General features: G+C 49.4%; 1 protein-coding gene across 7 annotated transcripts in view; it reads left to right on the forward strand.

Annotated features, from left to right (window-relative positions):
- The window catches only part of LOC119170568 (uncharacterized), a 217,786-nt gene that overhangs the window by 56,357 nt on the left and 138,140 nt on the right, over positions 1 to 23,289 (forward strand). The window lies entirely within an intron of this gene.

Below are 23,289 nucleotides of genomic sequence, written 5' to 3' on the forward strand. Positions count from 1 at the left end.
TTAAGAGTGTAGCTGACCTCAGAAGCCTTCAGGCTACGTACAAGCCGTTACGCGCCAAAGCGCGATACGGGCGCAGCAAGGCCGTGCGCTGCCTGATGTGATCCTTTGGCATTCAAGAAATACGACCTAAATGCCGCGTCAAGTCAGTGAACCGCCGGCAGACTCGCGATTATGGCGGCAATGTGCCTCGTCTCTTAGGTAAGGCGTCGCATAATCGCTATAGTGTGTCGCGAGCTCAAAAAAACGCACGCTTCTGTGCCTTTTCTCTTTTTTTTGTTTTGTATCTTGTTTTCTTGCTGCCTAATTTCACTTCGTGTCTTCGCGGCACTTTTCCTCACCACGGGATGGGTGTTTGCTTGTGTAGCATAATTTGTGAATTGCTGTCGTGACCTTTAACGGCGAAACGTACAGAAAGGCACATGTATACAACTTCTCGTGTCACTTCTTCTTTTTTTTTGCGTACTTTCTCGTGAGTAAAAATTTCGCTTTCGCCAAAAAACAGTATTCTGGGACGCTTTTAAAGGAGGATGCCGCAGACACTTTTGTTGGTTTCTCTTTTTCTGCACGGTGCTGCTACTTTTTGCTTTCGACCTTCTTACGTCAGTGCACGATCCGAAATTTTGCGTTAAACATAATAAAAAGGGGCAAGTGGGTCCAAGAGCGCCTTCACAAGCTTTCGTACACGTTTTAAGCGCTTCGGTGCTTTTTTGAAACTCTGAGAGGTCCTTTAGGGACCCCACAGGTGTGAGCGTGGCGGTTATGTAGGGCGGTCGTCAACCGCAACATATTTTCCGAGCACTCAATTTTACTTTCCACTTATGCTTTGTTTCAATAGGTTTTTTTTTTGTTTTGTTTTAACAGCACGACGAATGTCGGCGGTGTAGCCGTGCGCCGTTTTATTTTGTTTTTTCAATCGTGACCTGTATGATCGCGACTTTAGCTAATGATTTCTTTCTGCTCATGCTTTCTTTGAAAGCGCTCTCACTGGACAGCAGAAGCGTTAGTGTCAGCTGTCCGCGTTACACGAAAATCCCTTTAGCGGTGACAGTTGTCAGCGAACAGGAAGTTACTTTTATTGTTCGGTTCAGCTCGTGACGTAACATGTGTGAGCGTCATATGTGCCTCCGATATGTCTAACCGAGATAACTTTGCTTCCGATACAGCAGTTAGCATGCTTACTATAGTGTCTGTAGTTACCTCTATTACACCGTATATATATATTGTAACGCAACAACGTAAGCGAAGTGGTTGCACGCAAAAGGTCAACTAGCCTCGGAAGTGAGGACATTAGAAATTCAAACGTGAACACAAATTCATCACTCAACCTGCTCACATCATGCCCCGCTACGGTGTCTCGGTTACTCCCCCTGAACACGACGTTGCGGGCTTGGCTCCTGGTCAACGCGAAACATTCGTGTTCTCAGACTTAAATACCATGCCCTTGTCCAAATTTTATCTACTACTGAGACTCCGGCTTCACGCAGTTAAACAAGTGCGCAGTTTCGGGACCTAAGCACCAGTGTTTTAAAAGCTTGCCAATGCTGCATGTAAGAATTTCCTATTCTAACTTCGAAAACCGTAAGCAAATTACTCTAGAAAGGCTAATTAAACACGAGGAGCATTTAACGAGTGCGAGGCCTCGTCCACGTGACGATCCCCACTTCCGTTTTTCCTCTTTGGTCTCTGCGCGGCCCCTCGAGAAAGAGAAGCGTTGCCGGCGGCTTGTCCTCGGCTCAATTAAAAAACGGGAGCATGCCAATTGACAAGGCGTTGAGAGGACGCAAGGGGTACGAAGTGTAATGACGAAGCAAGGATGCGAGAACGAAGAAACTGGGCCCCTCTGTACCGAGGGCGTTGACACTCTTGTTCTTCGCAGTCGCCTTTATCTCTAGCCTCGCGTGTGACACTTGTGACGCTGCGGCCGGAATCCCCGCTGAGATTCGGCACACATGTACGTGCATACCTTGGAAGTGCACAGTGGCGCGTGGCGCCGTGCACGCGCCAGCAACAATGCACGCCCGACGTAACGGCTATGTAGCGGAGGGACCTTGTCCTTCGTTTGGACAAGGCGTGTGCTCCCGATGAGGTCACGAGGAAGCCGTCGTCGTCCAGTTTGTTAGCCGTGCACGGCCAGTGGCAGTGCGAACTCCGACACGCCGTCCTCCGTTCCTCGCTCCCGTCGAGCGTTATGTATACACACACACGCGGTTGATACCTGTCGATGCAGCAGCATGAAGTGCATATCAGCGTTCCGTCGATTTCAAGGCGTGAGCCTGCTCTCCAGGCAGGCAGAGCTTGCATGTGGGTACTTCTAACGTTGGCTTTGAGGCCGTAGCTTGTTTGTATACACACGACTGCGGCGGCGTGAGTCGCCCCGTCAAACGTCGGCAGGGCGGCGTGACGCTGCGTGTATGCGTTTTCAGACGAAGACAGCGCTCCCCTCGAGAATACAACGTGATTCTAGAGGTCGACGCTGGCCCATGACGTTGCCCATTGAAGCAGTCCGCTAACGGCGCACGTCGGAGAACTTTGGGAAAGAGCGTTCGTCAATCGAGGCGTCGGCCTTTTCGTCGAGGGGGTTGGTATACCGATGGGCGCGCCGTGGTTTGGTATACACTTTAGCGCTGGCGAAATCTTGGCCGAGTCGCTGGCGAGCCGCCTCACGATGTTGCACCGAAACGTCACTCGCGTTTGCAACTCTTGTCTGTGATGTCATTCTCTTGCACGTCCTGTAGAATGGTCGTGGCTTAATCAGCGCTCCGATCGTATAGGACCGAGTTACGTTGGTGAAAAGTGAGCGCTCACGATTGACCGCTGTGAACGCTCCCGCCCCGCGCACCCGGTTACACTTTTTGGGGTGTCTTTCTGCCACGGCACGCATTTTTTTTTCTCTGTCGAGAATCTCGCAAGCTGGTTACAGCACTACGAAAGCTAGGCCGATTTCAACCAACCACGAAGGCGAGTTCCTCCGCTTTGTATTAATACGCGCAAATTTGTAGCTGTGGCCTATTCGCAAGTTTCGTAGACTGTCACGCCACCCCGCGGCCGCCAGCGTAATTTTTTCATTGAGTATCGGAGTAGCAGCGGCGCTCATAGCATCTGCACGTATAGTACGTCTTGGCTGGCGTTGGGCTTTCGCTAGAACGTTTCTTTTGTAGTTACCGGCCGCACAAAGGCCACTTCAATTGTTGCACAGTCTCCGTCTGCGAAAAGGGTGCGCTTTTCCGACACAGTGAAGTAACAACTGAGGCGCTTATTCGCGTTCATATGCACCTGTGAATACGTTTCGTGCGTCATTTGTGCATGAGAAACGCGGGGCACGCTTCGATCTGCTTGTCATTTGGCGCGTGACCTTCTGATTTTGTTGCTATCGCGTTCATTGATTCGCCTTTGTGGCAAAGCTGTGACATGTTTCAAAAACGCGTCAAAACATTGGCATTGTGATAACTTAGTGAAACCTTACAATCCGTCACAACTGAGAACGCAAAAAGAAATACTGAATGTTATAAGCCTATTTGGGGTTTTGCGTGACAAACCGCGTAATGGTCGTAAGGCACGTCTTTAGTGAAGAGCAACATCACACGCTACAGCAAGTGATGTTTAACATTCAGGACCTCTTCGCCTTCAACGAGGCATCGTATCCGATTTTCTGAAGCACATATAGGTGGCGCATAATATACGACTGCAAAAAGGGTAGAGCCATCGCGAAGCAAAAAAAAAAAAAACACTGCAGCGCAGGCTGCACATGTGCTCAGCGACTCCGATACTCTCTGTGGGTGCCATATTGAACCATCCTGTGCGCCCCCTATAGGTGACGAAACTTGCGAATAATCGGTTGAGTGCCCTTGCCGCGACATCTTTGACTCTCAGTGGAGCGAAGTTCGAATACGGCCGGGAGAACAGATATATTTTTAAAAGTTAGCCTTTTGTTTCTACCTGATGTCAAATGCACCATACTGCAATGTTCAAGAAGGGGGTTTCTTCGTTTGTGTATGAGAAGCTTTCGCTGCCAATTGCCTCCCGGAATCCGATAAAAAGATCTGACAGTCACCTGTTTTTAACGGGTTATTTGGTCGCTTTCAAGCAATGCTGCTCATGGTTAACACCTCTGGATTTTTTTCATGATGGCGTATGCCAGAATGCACACTCCAAGGAAAGCAGGCCTGCTTTCCTTGGATTCCGCAATTATGTCATCATGCATGGTGACATAATTTCTGAATGTCTGTGCCTACTAAGTGCCGTCGAAGCAGGGGTCTAAAATTGCCACCTTATTTATACCCATGGAGATTATGTGACGCTTGACTGCTCAGACACTGTGTATAGATGTGTAACGCAGCGTTATTGTGAATGATTTTCATTTACAGTTATACAAATAACGTGATGCCACCACAGATTTTTTCCACGATCTGCACAAAGTCAGCATGAAACGGAGAGATCCAAATTGTCAGCATGCGTCTTTATAGCAGCAAGCCGCCTTTCCCACTAGGGTCTTGGAGGCCTGTAGACAGGCCGGATAACGCGCTTTATTGACAGTATCTGCGATTTCATAAACCCGCACTTGCCTTGCCTACTCGTGGGACCAGCGTTTACCCATGCTTCGTCCGTGTAAAAGATCGGCCTACACTGGCGCCGCAACTCGGCAATCTTTTGCAAGTCGAAGCGGCGGTGAGGCTGCACGATGTGGGTCGTTTCTATGAAGAGTACATTCAGAGACCGCTTCTTATATCGGAAGCCGAGCTTCTTCAACATCCTGTGCATAGTTGCCGTCGACACGCATAGCAGCTCGCTGTGCTCTACGAAGCGGTGCGTAAGCTTGGTGACAGTGGGGATCTCGTTTGTGCGAAAGAAACTGTGTACAGTCCTTCGAAGCAATACCAGGTCGAAAAGTTCTTTGTCCAGCCTCTCTATGTGTTGGCGTCCTTTGCCACCACAGCGCTTTTTCGGTGCCAACACTCTGCCTGCATTTTCTTTTTGAAACGCCCACTTGTAAGTTCAGAGTCCGCTCGTTCTCCTTTGTTAGTTATGCAGTCCTCCCTGGCTCTTTCTCCGCACTCATTGCGAAGCGCTACAGTTAACGATAGCGTCTTCGCCTCTTGCGGATAAAATTGAACTTTCGAAAATTGGCATGAACTAGACGGTACTACACCGAAGAGGTGTAAAGAAATTGCCGGAGTGAAAATTCTTGCCCAGAAGCGAAGCCATACCCACCGTAAGATGGCTGCTGCAGCTGCCATCTTACTAGGGGCATGATGAGCTGTTTGCGTTCGGTGATTGAAAAAGAGCGTTTTTCTCGCACGCCCAGCAAGATTAACATGACAACTTTTCGGGTCGGATAGTGCTCAAGGTGTGTCTTTATGTTACCAGTTTTCTTCAGTAACCCTTGCATTCAAGGCAAATTGTACTGCAGATTAGGTCGCTGATACTCAGCCTTACGTACGTGTTATTTCATCGGAAACAAATCTTATAATTAACATAGGCTTCATTATATCCAGTCAAAGCCACTTGATCTTAAACTGGGAACCACCGGAAAAGAGCATGTTTCCGAGACCTTTGGAGGACAAAATCTGGCTTCATTATTGCTGGCAAAGCATTGCGGGAGCTTCCACTCCAGCATCGTTTTTTTTTTTTTAACCTCCTTGTACTACACTGGAGGAAGACATGTTTTCCAAGGATCGCGCACTACATCTTACAGCCTCCGCATCGCGTTTTTGACCTGCGTTTGTTTGTCCGCATGCAATGAATTTATCATTGCTCTCTCAAGACTGCTATTAAATCAATGCCCATTCAGTGAATAAATTTCTGGCATATCTTTCAACGCAATCTGTGTATGTGTAAGGAACCATTTAATCGATACTGTTGGCGAGAAGTAAAAAAAAATGCTATACTAAAGCGGAGATCCTCAAAACAATCACAACGAAGGACTTTTAGTTGGTTTCAAATTACAGGAGCACGCACAAAAGCCCTTATTCTAGTTACAGACCAACAAAAATACACGCCCTATGAGCGTAGCGCCGGGATACCGCCGCCGTGCACCCCGTAGTTTCCACCATGCTGCAACCAGCTTGTGAGATATAAGAAATGACCGAGTGAAAAGGGTGTCTTGTGTTCCTTTTCTTGCATTATCGGCGCGATCCCAGCACTTTCAGGTTACGAACTACATACGCTTAACGGCGTGACACAGCGTTTTTGATACCAATGTGGCCAGCACCGAGTTCTCAGAAAAAAAAAAGGATAGGCAAGCAAGCAAGCTGGGTGACAATTATTATTGTACGACAAAAAGACACCCATTTTACTAAATAATTTTTAGAGGGTACTTTTTTGTCTAGGGTGCTAGTAAATTCATTGATTTCGGGTGTGTAACGGCCAAAACCACCATATGATTATCAGAAACGCCGTAGTGGAGGGCTCTGGAAGTTTCGACGACCTGGGGTTCTTCAACGTGCACCCAAATCTGAGCACACGGGCCTACAACATTTTCGTCTCCATCAGAAATGCAGCCGCCACAGCCGTGATTTGATCCCGCGACGTGCGGGTCGGCAGCCGAGTACCTTAGCCACTATAGACCACCGTGGCGGGGCTAGAGTGCTAGTAAAGCTGATAACCGGCACGCTGTTTGTGACCGGGAATCACCGAGCGTGCGGCAATAACAAAATTGCGCGATATAGATTACTATTGTAGTTGTTTAGCAAAAGGAACCCCCCCCCCCCCCCCATGTATACGTTTTTTTTTTTTTTGTCTTCGAGTGAACGAGGGTGCGGTCGGTGCATTCGCATGTAAACATACAAACGTGCGCAGCAACGTATCCGGATATATACGGACTAATTTCAGAGCAACGCGAGGTTTAACGTGGAACTCGTACTGATAAAGCCTATCTTTCGTAATTTCTATTTCCTTTCGATGATGATCGCGGTGATGGCGTTGCGCTTCGTTAAGTACAGCGGCGATTGCTATCATGGAGGACCGGGCGCTGCGGGCGGATGCGTGGCGTCTACGGGGAAAAGCTCTTATACGTAAGATAATTCAGTGGCTTCAGCTATGCGTTGTTTATGTATATTCCCTTTTATTTGACTTTGTTTCACTGCGACGATTGCTTGAGTGTGCACTTCTTACTGGTTCTCATGCGGCGTATTTCTAATCGTTTTCTGCCACGACCCCGTCATTCACCTCGAAGTGGCTGCGTGCGTGCGTGCGTGCGTGCGTGCGTGTGTGTGTGTGTGTGTGTGTGTGTGTGTGTGTGTGTGTGTGTGTGTGTGTTTTGGTGGGGGGGGGGACATGACTATTGTGCAGTCATACACAACTACTATAATCTGTGATCACGGCTCGTCCCGGCAGTGGTGACCGCATTTAGACGGTGACGAAGCCCGAGAACATGTGCGTATTTTTACAATGGCGCCCACAGCCCAAGTTTTTGGCAACATGTTGGCACAGTGTAGTAAGCAGCATGTTAGGGATGACTCCATAAAAAAATATAAAGCTATCAAAAGGCTGGACAGCAGTTGTACACGGCGTCGTTAATTATAGGGCAGCTGTATATATATATATATATATATATATATATATATATATATATATATATATATATATATATATATATATATATATATATATATATATACCTGTAAATAATGTCAGCTGCCGTCCTCGTTTTGCCTTCCACGTTAGCCGACTCCATATATGGCCGTATATAAAATTAGGCATATAAAGGTTTATGTGGCTTTTATAAATTTGTGGACCTCATCCGTTTATCATTATACCAGCAATGGGGCATATTAGACCATGTGTGACACGTATCCATGTATGGCCGTATTTACTCAATTCCCTTTAGCCATATATGGCGCCTTGCATAATAGTCTATATATGGAAATTGTACAAGGGTCATCATGGTGCACTATGGAATTTTGGGACACGCAACTTCCACGAATAAATATAGGTCATCGTATCCATCACTCGTCACGATAAAACTAAGATTTATTGCACTTTCATGCGTATTTCTGTTCGTCATAGTTTTTCGCCACGTTCCTTATGGAATCAAAGATCCCTTTTCTTTCGTGTATTCAAGTTTTTCACTCCCACTGTGGGCGCTTGCTTCGGCCGCTTTCGTCCCACCCACGTCCCGTCAGTTCGGCGAGTCCTTGATGCACGCAGGTAAAGCGCGAGTCCGTGTGCTGGGTGCCCACGTATTAGATTTCCCTTAAGCTGCATGCTAGCGTGCCTACAGGAAACGAGAGAAAAAAAGCAGCACCAGAGACTTGGCCCGACTGATTGATAGACCATATATCTAACACCATGTGATAGACGTTCGCCTTCGCTATATGGGCGTGAGCATCCTATGCGACGCAAACCATTCGCTTTCCCTCGTCGAGTTTGAAAGGTGCGGACATAAATCCCCTTTTCCCCGGAAACGGTCGCGCAACAGCTCGATGCCGCTCATCTTTTTTTTTTATTGCACGCAGTGTTATGCCGTTCATATGCATATGCTTTTCTAAGGTGCACATATGTAAGTGTCCCGAACTCCTGCCTATACGAAAATTCTTATCGTCACTGTTTCAAGAACTTGGTTACGTGGAGACAAAAGTTTCGCTGCACGCATCAATGCTGCTGCTTTTTGTTTGAAAGAAAAAGAAAACCTGTACTTAGAACGCCCGCGATCTAGTGAAGGAATAATTACCATCATCGTTAGTTATAGGCACCCTATCAGTCATCGTTATCAAGCGCTCCATTTTTTTCTTCTTTAGGACGTGTATTTGCGCCTGCATGTATATTACGCGCTGAAATCGCAGAAGTGCGCGCGAATCATTCCTACGTCTTTGAGAATCGAGGTGTGCTATACATAAATGTGTAAATTATAATCTCATTTTAGCAGCTATGTTCCTTTAATGCCATCTGACCCAAATTAACGATGCACGCTGGAATAGACGATTTCTTCAGCGTCCATTCTAGCGTTCAGCGTCATTCCAGCGTTGAGCCTCCACTGCACTGACGCTGAACAAAGTTCGAGTCATGCTTAAAAAAAAGTGCTACCCGTTAAGCTGAGCATTTGTTCTCATGCCGGCTCCACGCTCACGGGTGCTTGGGCTTCCAATTGGCATGTATGAATGACATGCCTTGGCGTCACTGTAATCACCACGTTGAAGTACTGACAAGACGAACGTAAATTTTCTGATCACTGTATCTGATCACTGTATACGTAATCACTGTATCGCATGCAAGTTATTTTGTTAATCATTCCCAGAGGTCGCTAACGTTCCAGCGGTGGTGTTAACATCAGATCACGTTAAATTGTACGTTGTAATACTGCTATTACGTCATCAGATGCGTCATGCCAGAGTATACGAATTCGTAACACGAGTCCATGAAACCACGTGCAGACTATCAGTATTGCATATTACCGGCGCACAACGCTTATATGACCATGCTGTCTTTAGCGTATCACGCAATGAATACTTCGTTACATTGGTGTTGTTTCTGGAACAGTGCTTTGTGACAGGACCGCTCCAACAGAAATTGATACACAAAACCGGACACTGATGTCGAGCGCGATTCCTGTAGTGTTTTGTGAACTTTTTTTTTTCTTTCAAAGTATTCCTTACAGCAGAGAATACGAGGAAATGTGTAGGCCTTCATGCCGATTGTTGTCGTTCGAGCGAATGCCGTAGTCTGCGAGCGCGCAGTCTTTCACAACGACGCGCAATGAGCGCGTGGTGTTCATTGTCAGCACCAGAAGGCACGCAACGGCAATGAGCTCAGCGACTTTAGCGTGCTGTTTTCCTTGAGCAGCACCCGTTCGCTGCATTTCGACACAAAACCAGAAAGTGCAAAATGCCTGGAGTGCTCGCGCAATGCCACAGTCAGCTGCTTTTCACTGGCTATACGGATTGAATGGAAACCACCCTGCCGCAAGGGAATGAAGAAAATAAAGAAGTGTGAGCATTCGCAATATCGGGGTACAGTGGTTATGCGGTGCTCGTATGTTGACACGGAAGTCGCTGGGTAGATACCGGCATGTGACGGTCGCATTTCAATGGAGGCGAAGTGATAGACGTTCGTCGTGTACCATGTGACGTCAGCGCACGTTCGAGAACACCAGATCCTCGAAATGTCTGCGGCTGTCCTCTACGACGGGCCTCACAATGATATCATGGTGTTTGCGCGTGAAACCCCAGATATTATATTCATTCCGATTTCGGGGGTGTACACAATTTCATCGCCATCGAGAAAGTTACAGTCATGTCATGCTTGCGGGAAAAGAAACGCGCATACCTAAATATTGTATGGTTAATAATGATTGTTGGGCTTTGACTTCCCAAAACCACGACAAGATTCAGAGAGACGCCGTATAGTGTAGGGCTCCGGGTATTTCGATGACCTGGCTCTTTTAACGTGCGCCTAAATCTAAGTACGCCCCGCCGCGGTGGTCTAGTGGCTAAGGTACTCGGCTGCTGACCCGCAGGTCGCGGGTTCGATTCCCGGCTGCGGCGGCTGCATTTCCGATGGAGGCGGAAATGTTGTAGGCCCGTGTACTCAGATTTGGGTGCACGTTAAAGAACCCCAGGTGGTCAAAATTTCCGGAGCCCTCCACTACGGCGTCTCTCATAATCAAATGGTGGTTTTGGGACGTTAAACCCCACAAATCAATCAAATCTAAGTACACGGGCCACGAGCATTTACGCCTCCATCGTATATATAATTGCGGCAGCCGTGGTCGGGGTTTGATCCCGCGACCTGCGGGTCAGCGGTCGCGCTCCATAACTAACCACTTGACTACCGCTGCGGGTGTATTGTTTTATTAGCAGTACACGGAAGACTGCATGCTTACGACGTGTATTATGCACTCGGCTCCTGCTAACTGTAGCATTGAAGTGCACATTTGCGAATTGGAGGAATGGATTGGTTTGCTTTACATTCCACAATGGGTCAGTGCGATGACAAATGCACGCAATTTCAGGATGACAGAAAAGGTGTCCTACACTGACGTAAGTACTTCGTTTGCAAAGCGCCACCGTGGATGTACATAGCTTAGAGCGTCTTCTTCCGTCCCACTTTATAAAAACACTCCCGGCCACAACTTTCTCATGAGAAGCGAGGTATTGGCGCCGTCGATGGCTGTGCACAGGGACCCGTCGAGTGGTAGAATGTTTGTGTTTGCATAGGCGAGCACCCCTCGAGCTGCAGGAAGGAAGGAAGAGAGAAAAGGGGGACCCGCTGGAGGTCATGCGAAATCACCGGCGACTCGGCCTCGCTCGCTGTGCACCGTGTATTCGTGGTTGCCCGAGGCGGCGGCGGCGGGTTCTCTCGCTTGGCCACGAGGCGATCTGCAGCGATCTGGAGCCGCTCTCTCACTCACTCGCTGGCTCGCAAGCGTTGCGCGAAACCTGTTCCTCGTTGGCACCGCGCAAATCGCTGCCGGAGACCTGGAATCTGATCGGCGGACGATCGCGTTCGCTTCTTTGCGCCCCGCTTCGCCGATACTGAACCGCGCAGTGAATGTGTGTGACAGACAGACAGACAGACAGACAGACAGACAGACAGACAGACAGACAGACAGACAGACAGACAGACGGACAGATAGATAGATAGATAGATAGATAGATAGATAGATAGATAGATAGATAGATACCAAAAGTAATTTCAGTACGCAAACAAATGATTCTCATTTATTACACACAAGTAATGTACAACAACCTCGGAAGAGCAGCGCTTCGAGATAGGTAATAGTGCACTTCGAGATGTAAAAGACTATGTCTATACTTAGGGCAGGTAATAACCGCAAAGCTGAACCACGAGATTGAAGTAACTAGAAGAATAAGAATGGGCTGGAGCACATTTGGCAAGCACTCTCCAATTATGACAGGTAGATTGCCACTATCCCACAAGAGGAAGGTATATAACAGCTGTATCTTGCCGGTACTTAGCTACGGAGCAGAAACCTGGAGACTTACAAAGAGGGTTCAGCTATTGAGGACGACGCAGCGAGCAATGGAAGGAAAAATGGTAGGTGTAACCTTAAGAGACAAGAAAAGAGCAGAGTGGATTAGGGAACAAACGGGGGTTAAGGATATCATAGTTGAAATCAAGAAGAGGAAATGAACATGGGCCGGATATGTAACGCCTAGACAGGATAACCGCTGGTCATTAAGGGTAACTAACTGGATTCCCAGAGAAGGCAAGCGAGTTAGGGGGAGACAGGAGGTTAGGTGGGCAAATGAGATTAAGAAGTTTGCGGGTATAAATTGGCAGCAGCAAGCACAGGACCGAGTTAACTGACGGAACACGGGAGAGGCGTTTGTCCTGCAGGCTGATGATGATGATGATGACGCACAGTCGCACATAATACGTCCCCAAGCCATAATATTATAATGAGAAACGTCGTACTATAGAGTGTTTGAAAAATTTTGACCATCCGGTGTTTTTCACCATCCACCTAATTCTAATTACACGGGGCACAATTCTATCGCCTCCGTTGAGATGCTTCTATCGCGGTAGAGATTCCATCCCACGCTCAAGCTAAGATGTACAGGTTTAAAAGATATGGACACGTACACAAAATGCGTGCACGCACTCACTCACGCTGACAAGCACAAACACACGCCGACGCACACACTGGGGGCCGCATCCGAAGCATGCCGCAGAAGCCGCGCCAGCGTGTCTAAACAGCTGACGTGCCAGGGCCTCGTCGCCCGACGTCGAAATGCGTTGGACGGTGCTAATGCGAAAGATTGAGCCGCGCCGCTCAGGCTCGGCGAACGGTTTAATGCGGGCTGAAGGGTGTCGGCTTCGAGCGCTGCCCGGCCCGACCAGACCCGTTATACACAGTGTGTAGTGAACGCGTTTGATGGAGCACGCGCGTGGAAGGCCAATTCGACTGCGTGTTTGTTTTTCGATATTCCCTTCCGGGGTTGTGCTCCTTCGCAGTTCTTCGAGTGTGTGTGTTTTTTTTTTTGTATCTGTGCGAAGCTCTCCCGTGACGGCCGATGTGGTCAGTACGTAGAAAACGAAGCTCGAAGCAATTTCGTTTTCTGCTTGACGACTGCAGCGTGCAACGAGTTCAGTGCTCCCCACGCGACGTATTTATATACGCGTCGACGTTTTCGTGTCGTGTAGCTTACAACGTTTACTTTCGTGTCACGGCGCATTCGGCTTTTCTGTTCCTGCTCTAACAGAGACAGAGAGTGAACGCGTCCCGTGAGCTGCCGTTTCGTGGGGGCCACCATTCGATTTGTGCCGATACGATTGTGTATTTCTCATCGTCGCCGTATACGGGACGTCCGGCCTTGTGTGCTCTTCTACCGGCGCCTGTCTGAAATAAAAAGCGAGCTTTGATGTATGAAGAATGAGCTTCTGGGGAAATAACTTGTCGCATGGTGGGTTTCTTTACATGCTACAAAAAAAAAAATTCTTACCGTGTTAGGTGCAATGACAGGCAAAACAAAACAAAAAAGCCGAGAGAGCAGGTCTAACATGAGTCAAGTTTTATGGAGTGGCTGTCGCGTAAAGACCTCATGTTACCTCACACTCACTCTGAGGCGTTGTTCGTGAAGGTGTCATGCCACCCAATTTTTTAATGATAACCTGCATTATGTAGGTGAATCCTTGGGAGGTCGCAAGTAAGCTGGTGAAATTTTAGCGAAATTTATCGAACACTTGACTTATAATGGAATATGTTTATGAACACGCGGGTGGCCCGAGAGTCGAGCGACAATAGACATATTTAGTTGCGCGTTCGCAGCGACGGACGCAGCCTACCAGCCATTCGAAATGGGAGGCTGCGTCTATACGGCTGCTGCAGATGTGCCAATTAATCTAGCTAATGGCGCGCTCGGAAACCGTGACGTAAGAAGCAGCTTGCTGTGTGAGCGTCTGCATTCCTGTGAGCTACATTGTTCCGTGGACAGCTGCACCTGAGATTGAATTATTCTAGCTTTCTTGAGCTTGGCACCGAAATTTAAAGATTTGCAGCCGCTGAAACATTGGTAGAAGACGCTGCACATGACGCCACACACGCCATTACATGCACTACGGCAAGCGCAAGCGGTGGGTGGGTTTTATTGCAAGCGGCTTGTTTCGCACTAAAATACTTCTTCACAGTCAACTTTTTTTCACATATGTAAAGGCTTTATGGACCCTCTGCTTCTATTCTTTCGCAGAAAACTACAAAAATTTCGGTGACTCTGCCATGGCCTGTTTGAATTCTCTTGTACTGTTGGACGTGTTTTAGTACGCTGCCAAACCGTGCCCGCTCGTGGCAGCACGTGTAGTATAGATTTACGCAAGCGTATCTGTGCTATCCGTGTGTTCAAATTGCAGTCCTTTTCAGCTCCACAAACACGATTGCTCAAGGGGAACATATGCGTCGATCATGACGATCTTTGTCACGAAAGCAATACTCTGCAGCTGTAAGAGCGAAGTACTACACGAGTCATTCTTATACAATAGAGAAATTGAAGAAGCACGATCTCTGTGGAGCGCGGATGGGTAAAGACGGCGAACGTATAGTGGCGGCAAGGGCGCGATTCACCCGAGGTTCCACGAGACACGATGCGGTCACGAAGGCAGAAGAACAGTGCGTGAGCGGCTCTGGCCTTCTTGAAGCTGCAGCCAGCACCGCGACGAGCAGGCACGCAGTCAGCAGCGTTGTCGTCGCTATGGGTCAACTTGTACGTTGGCCTGCGGCGTGCGTGCACTCCCCCGTACCTTCCACATCGCTTTCTTGCGTGCCCCCCTTCACAATGACCAGTGGCCGAGCCGAGTTGTATAGCGGCGAGCAGAGAAAACGCGGGCAACTCGGACGCGAGCACGCGCGCGCCCCTCAAGAACCTAATGGCCGACTTCTTGCGGCCGAAGGCCTCCTCGCATGCTGCCTCGCGTCCATTGTGCTGGTCGACGTCGTGTCGCCCCCCCTGACGACGACGTTTCGTCCAGGCGACAGTGAATGAAGGACGGTGAGGGAGTGGACTTCGGTGCCGACGGCTGACGCACACAAACGCACTCGCACAACGCATGCTCGGTCGAGCAAGCCCACTACGCGCTCTGCTACGTTGACCGCGGCCATCGCCTGCTCAGAGGGTGTCGCAAGCGGCACAGTATGCGGATCTTCATTCCTGTAGTACTTGTCCGCTTGGGTCTCCTTCTCCGCCGTGTGACAGGGATGGCGCGGACACTTGGGCTGTGGCAACGCGGGCTGCTCTTCGATAGGATCGTGACATCACGAATGCGTGTTTGTCGTCGATCGTTCGCATGTGGTCCTCACTGTGGTCTATATCGTGGGCGATGTCATTCAGTGCTTAGGAAAGGCTTCCATCCGTGTGGAGGTGCTGGCATGCAGGTAGCTTTTCCTTACGGTCTGTTGCAGAGGTGTGTAGTGAGTGGCTTCGTTGGCCACGGCTGTTACGTCATTCTGCGTTCCTGATTGCTTCTTGCACATTTAGCCAGTTGTGTTTGGGTGCGTGCTCACGTTATCATAATTTAATAACTTCTAGGATTTCGCATGAGCCGAAACCGCGATATGATTGCAAGTCGACTTGGATCACCTTGAGCTCTTTTAGTGGGAGCCCGGGGGGGGGGGGGGGCTGAACCTAAATACGCAATAGTGCTGTTGCTGGGAAGAACAGCGCGAAAAACGGGACGCAGAAAGATTGAACACATGGCACAGCACTTGAGTCGTGTGTTTCTTTCTTTCTCTTTCTCCGTCCAGCATACTGTACCAACTGGCCCTTTAGGACCCTTCTGCAGTGTTGCATTTCGCGCCCACCGAAATGCGTCCGCCGGGACTGGGAATCGAATCCGCGCGTTGGAGCCTTGGTGTGTTAGCTCTAATTGACGTATGCGCTTCGATCACATGCTGGTTTCACGCGTTTTCGTGTGAATTACCGTTACTTACCATGCGCTCTTTTTTATAAGATGGCATTTGTTGGAATCTTGCGTAGATGGACAAAAGGGTTGAGTCATTTGGTACAAGTTGATGGCATGCGTAAAGGGAAAGGCAGGCGCGTAGAGGAAACACAGAAAGAATGAGAAGAGACGATGTTTACCTCGTTCTCCTCGTCCTGGTGTCCATGTTTTGTAAGCCTGGTTTTCCTTGCACCGCACTTATCCTTCCCTTCTGTTCGTCGTCGCTTTCCTTCCCCATCACTTGACAAGTGGCTTTTCTTGAAAAGGGTCTCGATGCTCAAAAGAAACTGTCGCGAACAGCCTGTCACCGCAGGTATTTCTAATACCTTCCTGTTCAGACAATGGAACATCGTAAAGTTAGCGGCTAGGTTGCTATCCCTCACTGCACTTAGTGCCGTTCTTTCCCGAAGCCACCGAGATTTTCTTCCGGCACATTTGCAGTAAGGTCACCCAGTTTCTGCACCTTAGCCAGCTTAACATCCAGTGATCAAGTTCGCGGAGATTTTCTTTCGTAAGTGCTCTTTATCATAGTCTGCTCATACTCAAGTTGGGAACACCGTCGCGTGTAGGTGAAATATTAGCGGAAGCATTATTTCAGCTCAGATCGTGTTCTTGTGAATATGGGCCCAGATGTCGAATCTAATTGGCGCTCGTAATCTCAACACTCGTTTGCTGAAAAAACTCGAGCTTTTTCGCTGTTCTCCAAGGAATGGCGGAAACAAAGGGACCGAGGGCAAGGAGGTGCACACGTTCGGTTGACTACCCTGGTGAAAGGGAAACAGCAGGATTAGGGAGAGAGAAGAAAGGGGGAAGGAATCTTGGTGTCCGACCCCAAGATTGGCTGGAATCTGCTCTTACCGACTGTTACAGCGTCAGAACATGCGCGTCAGAATACATCTTCGTGACCACTGCAGGCCCGGTTTTTTTTCTCACGTCCGTCCCTCGAGGCGGGACAGCAGTCAGATATCGCCTAGCATCGCGCCCGCATTGTTTAGATTCGCGGCCCATGTGCAGCTGCGTGTGTTATTGCCCCGACAGTCTGCGGCGTGCAAAGTGCACAGCGGGGACGTTCACCACGCCGCCCCTGTCCGTCCTTGAGACGCCGCCTGGGCGAGTAAGAAGAGAGCGGCCCGGGGTTTACGACTTCCACCGTCTGGCATCCGCGGCGGCGCGCTTCCAGCGGAGAATGAGTTATTCCCCATTGACGCGCGACCGCCACAGCTGTATGCATGCTGCCTCCGCCGGCTGTTCTCCTCCGTCGCCTCCCCATCTGCATAGAGAAAGAATGCGAGAGGTTTCTGGTAGCGTGCGGTGTGCGAACGAAGGTCGTTTTCCTGCGCCCGCGCGTAAAGCGGGCGTCGCGTTGAGACAAAGGAAGGAATGAAAAGCACCGGCAGCCATTGCAGTTTGGTATAGTCGCGCCACACCTGGATATAGTATACGGATAGCGGGTGGTATGTGCTACCGTTCTAGTCTCACGATCATTTTCACGCGGTGAGGTTGTGAATGATTGGGTGCCAAGAAACTATACATGTAGCCAAGCTCGCATGCTGAACAGATACGTTATACACGCCTGCCCACAGGGGTGTCGAGGGGGGAGGGCAGGAATAAGGACAGCAATGGCTAAACACAGACGGCTATATATTAAGCTAAGCTAAAGCTACGCTTGGCAAATTGTCACAGGGATCGTGTTAACGAGGTTTCTTTTTCGTATGTGCGCATTCCCATTGGTCAGGCGGCTTCGCTAGGTATATGACTTGAATTGTGATTGGCTGAAATAATCTTTTACGAAATACTTAAGCGTAAGACGCTTTTATTTAGAATACTGGCCCAGCTTATCACTTGAACGTTGTGATTGCAGGCATACGAGGTTCGCGTTCCCTGAACTCTAAATGCCTATAAGGAAATCTCTAATTGATGGTCATGCATTGTGAAACAAACCCCATGCAGTGATGGATGCGTTCAAAGTGCGTCAGCCTCGGATTTCTTCTTTGGCAATAGTGAGACACGCCGTTGTTCGTAATTTTTTTACTCTAAGATATCGTTCTGGAAAAAAAAATACGTATGGGCCGGGTTGTGTACCCAAAACTTGCCCTTGGAATGCTATGGGCAATGTAAAGGGCAAATAAAAAATGTGAGCGGTAAGGGTGATTAGGGTTTGGTAACACCTCTTTTCCCCTTTCAAAACTTTCCAATGAACAGTTTCCAATTGCTAATGACATAATCGGTAACATAACCTTCTATATCATTCAAGCGCAAGAACACGATTTGTGTGTGTGTGTGTGTGTGTGTGTGTGTGTGTGTGTGTGTGTGTGTGTGTGTGTGTGTGTGTGTGTGTGTTTGTTTGTGTGAATGAATCCATAGACCGTGTTTCTCATTTCCTCATTGCATCTAAGCTCGTGGCATAATCTCAGGCAAAAGGTATACGCAACAGCATAGGGTTTCCTAAGCATACACTAGAGGGAACTCTGGCGCTAGTGTCTATGAGAGCTGCAACGCGCGGCGCTTCAGTGAGCATGGGAATGATGGGTAGTACAGACATTTGTCCAATTTTCATACTTCTGGCCTGCTTCTGCCTTCGTGTGTGTTCGTGTGGCTTAGAGCTGTTTTTTTCACAAAAAATAAGTTAGCAAATTTTCAGCGTTTGCGCTTCACAACCTTATTCCTTTAGGCTTACCATTTCAAATTGGGTCACGACGTGTAAAAAGGTCTGTTCTTTTCTATGAAACAAAACCGAAACCAGCAATAAACAAAGCCGCAAGTGCGATTCGCCGCTCGCAAGTACGAAGACTAGGCAAATCCTTGTACTGCCCATCATCATGGTCTCTGAATGACCGCAGCGCCAGTGTCCCCTCCAGTTAATTTTAGAAAACTCTATGGGCAGCAGACAGTGTATAGGGGCTTAACTTTTCGGATGTGCCACGATTCTCGGATTTGTGCTGGACCACCCGGGGACTGAGCCCAGCCTCCCTTGGTCCTAATACGCACGCGACCACACAGCCTGCCTCGGTCCTGGTACGCATGAACACGAGACGTCTGGTGCAAACCTCCGATGCAAGATACGGCGCCTGGGTTGTTTTCTGATCGCATGCACACCGTCACGCACGGAAAGGAGAGACTGCCCTCGTCAGCAGGTCCGTTGCACCCGCATCCACCCGTGGCAGTGAGACGGTATGGAAGTATCTCGGTGTGACCGAGGGTGGAGCAGGTTCAACCTCAAGGCCGCAGACGCCCCTCGCCAGTAGAATGGGATATCGTGGTCACTGGCTTTTTTTTTCTCTGTTTCCCAGATGGCCCTGCTTGTATTTGTGCTGTCTCCTAGGTTCCGCCTGGGCGTTGCTTCGGCCCTGAACCCTTCTCCAAGGCGGGCGCATTCTCAGCAGGGTGACTTCCTGTCTGCGCGCCCGTGCTTCTGAACCCGGTCGTTTAAGATCGATTGACCTAAAGATAGACCAAGGAGACAAATTAACAAGGGGATTGATGAATTTTTTCTGCAGAAGATAAGTCTAAGTGGTCAAAATATTAGCGCGAGATACATTCATCGCTTTCACTATCGTTGATAAACGTTATATGGTATAGTGAGAAATAATAGAAAAATTGGGGAATGATATCGCTTATCCGTGAACGCAATTAGATGAACATCAATGTTCTTCGCTGGTTTCAGCACCTGAGATTTGGATTTCAGAACTACGCAAAAAGACGGTCAACTTTTCAATAGTCCAGTGATTTGACGGGACAAAGATACGAAAAGAAAAAAAAAAGACCAACAGGCCGTTTCGCTCGAAGTGCAGCCAAGTGTAGTACGGGACCTTCAGAGCTCAAGGCCTCGATGCAAGCAACAGTCGAGAAAGTTCGACAGTGAATGGGTGCCATCGTCGCCGTGTGTTACCGTAGCACGCGAGGGGTCGGCGGCACTCTTCTTCCCAGCGTCGAGGAGTTTCTTCCTCCGAGGTGGCGTATATACCAGCTGTCGCGGCGGCCACCGCTGGGAGCCCGGCTCCTTTCTCACGGGGAGCGGCTCCCGTGACCTCGCGTTGGGGCCTCCTCTTCTTGCTCTTCTCCTTCGCACGGCACCTTCACTTCACCTGCCAGCCAGCGGCAAAGCCTGGATAGAAGATACACCGTCCCTCCTTCCAGGGTCTTTCACTTCCTCTGTACCACTCCTCTTCTCTTTCACCCGCGGCGCTGTATATCTCGTTCATTCGTGGCCCCCCGACTGGGTGCTGATCGGTTCTTTCGTGAGACGGCATCAAAGCGTCCCTTTAAAGTTCTCCAAAGTAAAGCCGCCACTGTACTGTTGATCGGCATATGTTGCATGCTTGGCTTAAACACCGTACATGTTGGGCATCGCGCAGGTACACAATGACGCAGGTGACACCGCGCCCTGTTGTTAATACGCTCCCATACGGCGCGGTTTCGGGGTAAGCGGGTACGCATGGCTGTATACGCGCGAGAATCCTGGGAACCTGTCTCGTTCACCGACGCCCCGACCGATCCCGGTCATTTCCGCTCTCGGCGCAGGTGTTTAGCGACACGTGTGGCGAGTGGTATATTCCTACTGACTGTAAACCGGGTTGTCACAAAAACATTGAGAAAAACATAAATAAAAGAAGCTGCACGGTTGTGTATTGCAGAGTCCGTCAAGTTTACGTTGACGCCACATATAGGCTTTCTCTTTGAAATAAAGCTTCACGAGTTTTCTTTCCTGTCTTCTTTCTGCAGTACAGAGTGATGGTTATCACACAGTATACACTGACCTGTCTTGTTTTGATTTTCAGCTCCCCGTGGTACATAAACGTCAACGCACACCTGCGAGATTGGTGATTGAATCAATCGTATTTCAGCGTTACTGCGCTTGTTTTTTCTTTCTCCATTATATTTGTAAGCGCGACAGATTGCCTTTGTGCTTTTACAGCAAAAAGGGGAACCGTCGCTTGGATATACAACCACCGATCGCATTTTTAAACGTACGGTTTTCCTCAATAAGGTCTTTCTTTTTTTTTCGACGTGCCCCGCGGCTTTTTTTTTCTTTTTCGGAGAAATCGGTAAGGAAAAATAAGTGGAGCGTTTACGATGGAGCGCCCGCACAAATCCGCGCTGCAGTCTCTCTGCGAACTGTACACAAAGTCATTCGGTGCATGCCGAGTGCACCACTTTTAAACCTATACAGTTTTTCAGCGGTCGTTTTTGCACTCGGTTGCCCCCACAACAAGACAAAACCGAAGAAGCTTAAAAAAAAAGGGGGGGGGGGGAGGGTAGGCTCTATTTTCTGCCCTGAATTCGAGGTGGGTCCCGCGAAAACGTTTCCATTGTGTGCCCACGCCAACGAGCATTGTCTCGGCGCCGGCTCATGCACGCCTGGCGTTTTTCTGGCATCCCACACTAGCAGCAGCGTGAGCACACAAACCTACGGCGTCTAGGAGCCGGAGGAGGAAGCAATAACAGAGGTGCGTGGAGATGACGTAGAAGAACGGAGCCACAACAGTTGCGGCCGGTTTTATGCCGCGCCTTCTTCTTCTACTTCTTCTTCTTATTCTTCTTTTTTTTTTTGAAGAGACGAAGAACGTGACGCTTCTGTCTGGACCGACGACGGTCAGCCGTGGACACTGCATGCACGCTTTGGACACGCACTCCTGCTGTGGGGATAGTCGGACCGCGCGTCAAAGGCCGGGCTTGTTTCGAGCAGCAGCAATTACGGCAGCAGGCTACAGCGGCAGCCCCGCTTTTTGTACGCACGCGTCCACGTATACTGGGCGCCAACGCTACATGACCGCGTCCACCGCCGCTTTACAGCACGCTGCGCCGGTGTATATGTCATCGCTTGTACCGAGCAGTTTTCTTTAGCCTACTTTGCCGACGCACATCTTCGTCGCAGCTGTTAAGTACACGAGAGGGGCGTCTGGCTCCGTAATTGCGTTTGCTGCTTAGTCGCGAGGTTGGGCACAGGGAGCCCAATCTGTCTTCGCTCATGGGAGTCTGCGTTGTGAAAGAAATTTCAGACCTGATTCTTAGCGGAGAATTAAACGCGTTCTACACTGTGGATGTATACACAGTCGTGTCGTCGCGTACACCGGACCATGGGACGCTTTTGACGGCCCCTCGGTAACCCGTGCTTGACCAGTTGCTGAAGGTGTACCATAGTACACGGTTAGGGTTGCACGACTGTGGCATCCGCAATGACTGTGGCTTCTAGGCGAGAGCTAACGCCCTAGAACACGTTAACTGTCCTGGTTCGCAGTATGTGTTTTGTTTTCTACGAGCTGTTCTTCATCGTGTCGCACTGCTGGTATGAGTGCTTTGTAGGGCGAAGTCAGCTCATGTAGAAAGGATCGTGCTTGCCGCGACTTACAATACGTCCCCCCGTCCCGACCAAATGACATCTCCCCCCAAACGTCATCTCTCCGTACAGCTTACGTTCCACCGGTACCGTCGCCCCTGTTACTGTACAGGTTGTCAGTGTATACATCACGGTCGTGCAACAACACGACTCTTGTGAAGGTGGCGCGCACCGCGCGCTGAGACTAAGCGTGAGGGACCTGTCCGTGAGCATGTATACACCGTCGCCGGTCGCTGTGTGGCTCCTTCTGCCAGTCATTCACCCCCAATCAAACCACGTGCCCGCGGCGTCGCTTTACCCTCCGTCGCAGCCCCTACAGAAGTGCCCGCTCGCTGCTCCTGGCCACACGACGCACTGGAAGGATGCGAGGGAGCGTCCGGCCGGCGATTGGGCGGAACGGTCCCCTAATTGCGCTCGCCGTAGTTATCGCTCACGTGTCTCCTCCCTCCGGTTCCAGTCCTTCGCTAGAAGTTGCCGTCCTGTCGTCCTCTTCCTTGTGCTTTTGTAGTCCGCTCCTTCGTTGCGCCATTCTTGTTCTTCAGATCTTCATCTTCGCCCGGTCGCGACGGCAGCGACCAACGTGTTGCGTGCACACGAGGCGGCGAGTTCGTCGCCCCGTTGCCCCCCCGCCGAGTGTTCTGTACTGAAATCATTATAAAGGGGCCTCCGATGGTGGCGATCTTCCAGCCACCGTGGGAATCAGGGGTATACTGAGTTCCTTTGTCTGCAGTGCACGTGATCGTGTTTGCCTTGCCTGTGATCATCGCACATTCCTGGAACGTCGTCTATAGCGTTTCAGTTATATGCCTTCCGTAGTATGCTTTTTACTAAACGTGTTATTTGTGGCGCAAAGCTTGGAACACGAAGACGCGAAATGAAGATAGATGAGCGCCTACTACCGACTGTTTGTAGACAGCAAAGGCTGCAAGCCAGGAAACATTCGAGCATGCGTAGATGCGTTACGACGTAATGTCTTACGTGACATGGGGAAAACTGTGTAATAAAAAACGATAACTCACATACATATAGCACAACTGATGTGTCACTGACACAGGCGGAACCCC

The sequence above is a fragment of the Rhipicephalus microplus genome, chromosome 2 (genome assembly GCF_043290135.1).
Source record: "Rhipicephalus microplus isolate Deutch F79 chromosome 2, USDA_Rmic, whole genome shotgun sequence".
NCBI lineage: Eukaryota > Metazoa > Arthropoda > Arachnida > Ixodida > Ixodidae > Rhipicephalus > Rhipicephalus microplus.